The sequence below is a fragment of the Solanum lycopersicum genome, chromosome 5 (genome assembly GCF_036512215.1).
Source record: "Solanum lycopersicum chromosome 5, SLM_r2.1".
NCBI lineage: Eukaryota > Viridiplantae > Streptophyta > Magnoliopsida > Solanales > Solanaceae > Solanum > Solanum lycopersicum.
In genome coordinates this window covers 28951784-28956020 of record NC_090804.1, presented here as the reverse complement: position 1 = coordinate 28956020, position 4237 = coordinate 28951784, and the positions used below count along the sequence as shown (strand labels likewise).

At 36.5% G+C, this 4237-nt stretch overlaps 1 long non-coding RNA gene across 2 annotated transcripts; it reads left to right on the top strand.

The window, feature by feature from the left end:
* Nucleotides 1-203: 203 nt before the first annotated feature.
* Nucleotides 204-3259, top strand: LOC104647401 (uncharacterized). 2 transcript variants are annotated; one of them, XR_011221238.1, is made up of 2 exons: nt 204-615; nt 766-3259. It is a non-coding gene; the product is annotated as an uncharacterized lncRNA (long non-coding RNA). The 2 variants fall into 2 exon arrangements; XR_011221237.1 differs by having other exon boundaries at nt 739-3259.
* The last annotated feature ends 978 nt before the right edge of the window (nt 3260-4237 follow it).

Genomic DNA, 4237 nt, shown 5'->3' with positions numbered 1-4237 from the left:
TTTCATTTCTTATTGCTGATTCATATTTATCTAGTATATCTATATTTGTTGCTGATGGGGATCCATCTCTTGTCACTTCTAAGTACTTCTAAACTTTCTGAGGGTAGATTTTCTATCCATAATCTTGTTGTTCCTACAAATGTTCTTTCTATATATCTTGGTGTTTCTGTTATTTTTATTTTGTTATCTATTAGTTGCTTAGATATATTTCCTATCCATAGTAATATTGTTTTATTTATGTGTAACACAATCTAGATTTAAGAAATTATATTGTTCGTTTATTGGTTTTGATATCCAATTTTATTTAATCTACTATTTCATATTGCGTTAGTTCTATCTGATTGTTGATAACTTTCTGTATAATAAGTTGGTGGTGGATCGAGTATCCATTGCCGAGCGATCTAAAAATTGATCTAGTTCTAATGTAGTAAATGTGAATCCCAGTATTGGGGTTGTTCTCCTTATCAGGGCGTACAACATATTATAAAATAGAAGCAAATCGGTGTAGGAACTGGTAATCTAGAAAGTTCAATTGGCGGCGCCGGAGCTCCGATCACCATTGGTGAAGAAGCGTATCAAAGAAGTAGTCCCGGAATTGAAGGTGCTAATACTAAGGTAAATCTTGATATTTCTAACCCAGACAATTCTACTTTACTGATATTCAGCTGCAAGAAACAATTCTACACAAGCATCGGAAAATTATAGTTGAAGCAGCTGTTCAATCGATGTTGGAAATAGGCAGTAGTTCATTTTCCAAACTCGCAGAACAGGGCAGTTCAAAAATCACCAAAGAAGCAGGGGAGGATGGACAGTCGTTTCTTATACTTGAAAATCAAAGACATGAACAGGTTCTTGGAGCTGCATCGGATATTCAACAAAGACAGGAGTCTGATGCTGCAGTAAGCTTACAAGATGGAGTTGCAATTACAAATACCGAAACAACTCAGTAAGGTATCACTGCAATTCCTGAAATTCATTATAGTAATCAGAATAAGAATGTTGTGAATGCTGTGGAAAATACTGATATTGTTGTAGCTGATAGTAGTGGGAATGAGGTTAGAATTCTAGACAAAATGATAGGAATAACGTTAAGAACCCTCAGCAACATCCTCAAATTTCTAACAATTTTGTTAGGCATAACAGTCAGGCTAATCCTAAGGGACAAAAAGAGCTTATACCAACTAAGGATCACCAAAAACAGTCTGGTATGCAACAACCTGCACCTTATACTGATATTCAATCATATGCTACTAGTCTTCGATGTAATTTAGCTAAAACTGCTGATCCTATATTGTTTGCAACTCCTAAAATAACCACTAAACAAGGTTGACCTGCTGTAATTTTTAGTGAGGAAGACTTTATGATAAGTTTCCTGATAGGTGAAGTTTACTTTAATTGGCAAGTTCTGTAGCTCAATGCCTAGAGTTGAGCTGATTAGAAAGAGTTTTATCAACAAAACTCAGTTATCCGGAGGAGTTAAAATTGCACACTTCAATGCTAGGCATGTCTACATTGATTTGGATAATGAACTAGATTCCGTAACAGTTTGGACCAAGCAACGAATGATTATTGAGGGGTGAGGAAACACCTATTGTACCTGTTTGGATCTCTCTTCCGGAGCTTCCTTGGCATTGTTATTATAAGGAAATACTTACTGCTATGCTATCTCCTGTTGGTAAGGTATTATATTTAGACAATGCTACAGTTAATAAAACAAGGGGTAGAATGGCAAGAGTTAGAATCCAACTTGATCTCACAAAGGATAGACCTAAGCATGTGTGGCTTGGTTATGATGAGGAAGATCTTAATAAAGGTAAGTGGCAAAGTATTGAATGTGAGAACTTACCGGCTTATTGTCCTTATTGAAAGCACCAAGGCCACATGATAGAGGAGTATACAGACAAATTAAGGGATGAGGAATCATATCAAAAAAAGGAGTTGGAAGCTGCACAATAAAGTAAGACGAATGCGGAACACAAATCTGGTAATGTTCCAGTTCTATTGCAGCAAGGAGAACACCCTGCAGGTAACACACCATCAATACAGCAGACTCATGAAATACCAGTTTAAGGAGATGAGTGGCAATCAGAAAACAAAACAAACTAAGAAGCAAGAACAGGTCCCTAAGACTGCATGGAAAGCTAAGGAATTACAACAGCCAGAAGTTTTAATAGAGGGCAACGTTATAGAAAAAGCAGGTATAACATGTATTGTTCCTACTTCTAACACTTATATTGATCTAGATACACAGGAACAGGGTACAGTTCAACTGGAAACTAGCATGCAAGAAGCAAAAGAAGGCATGAAAATTCAGAAGTTACAGCAGCCAAAGATGTAGTCCAGGCAGAAATATTTTAGGAGAAATGCAGCAGCATATGAAGGAACATGATACAATTATATTAGACCAGCTGGATATGAGCAGTTCTGCAGCCAAAAATGTGCAGGCAGATCGTAGTTTACAACCAACAGACAATGCAGGTCATACAGTCCATGCAGGCCATGTAAGAATTAATGTAGGTAATGTGCAAAATGTAACAGATATACCAGGTAAGAGTCCACCTCTTCATACATCACAACAGACTCCTATTATTTGTGAGACTAATAAATTTGTGTAGATTTAGAAGGAAGTGAAAGTCTGCATCGACAGGTTATGGTGATCAAACCTCAGTTGAAACACAGTCCCCTTCAGATAGCAACACAAGGCAGCAACTTGGTGAGGAGATTAAAAAAAGGCTGAAGAAAGTTCTCCTCAAACCAGTAACAACAAATCAAATACAAGACTGAGCAAGAAAAGAAGAGATGCACAAAAAAAAGACAAGAGAAGGAGCATGACACAAGGATTGAAATTGAACAGCAAGAACAACAAGAGAGAGTTGAAGAAGTGGATGAATATAGTCATATAGCGTCGGAGGATGAGTATGATGAAGATACTCGATCTTTAGACAATAATGAAGATGAAGAAGAGGTTAAATCCACCTTCCACACTGATTATGATGAAGAAATACAAGAAGTTAAAGACAAACAAGGGCTGTCACCAAGAGGAAGGAAGATTACAAGACATAATCTTCATTCTGAAAATATTAATAAACCAATCACAAGATCTAGAAGTAGAGGCTTGTGATGTTATAAGTAGAGTGAATGGTCTGTTTATGATTTACAGTACTTGTTTATCAATTTCGTTATGTTTTACATGTTGTATAATGTGTAAGATACATACTTTTATACATCTTAGTCATAATGATTATGCCTATTTTTTATATAGTTATTAGAATAGGTAATTTTACTTTTACAGACTTATCTTGTAAAGGGGAGAGTCTCCCTCGTTTATGTATTCTCAGTAAACTTTGTATTATGGAGGAGTCCTCCATAGGTGCTTAGTTTCTTTTGAATACAACTTGACGTATCGGGATGGAGTTGAATAACCTTAGTAGGTTGATCGACTCATTTCCCACCTTAGGATCAAAGGTAAGGTTTATGCCCCCTCTATGTATTTTTGATTTTAATAAATGATAAGGCCTCGCGGTGTTGCTCAGCCTCTGACCCACCACAAGGGTCGTTCCAATCAAAAAAAAAAAAAACCAAGCCGAAAACTCCCCAAACATTAAACACTAAATCATAGATATTAAACCCTAAACCCAAAACTGTAAAGCCTAAATTATAAAAAAAACTAAATCGTAACCCTAACCCTAAACCCTAAACTCTAAACCCCAAGCCCAAAACACCGAAAACCATAATCCTAAACCCTAAACCTTAAGAAGCTCTAAAAACTTTTTCCAAATTTCTCTCACAAATTAGCATCTTGGTTAGTTAATTCGTGTGATTTTGAGTGTAGAATGGAGAAGGATAATCGATTTAAGCCTCCACATACAGGGCAATTGAATTGCACACCGAATCAACAATATGAGGGACGAAGATGTTTCTGTGGAATCGGTTCAAAAATTTGGCGGAAAGGTCGATGTTAACCGGAATCGTGATGATATTACCTGAATCTCTGTAAAAAATCTACTTCTTCTATGCATCACGGTCTTCAACTTTGTGATTCAGCTGTGTGAAGCTCACAATCAAATGAAGGGATAAATTTGCCTGAAAACCGCGGTCTAAAAGATATTGATTCAGCAGTGCGAAGTTCACAATCAAGGGAAGGGATACATTCTACGGAAAATAGAGAGTAAAATCAATCTATCTTGGATAATATTCAAAGGAAAAATGTGGGTGGGGTTTATTCCCCTTTGAGGAC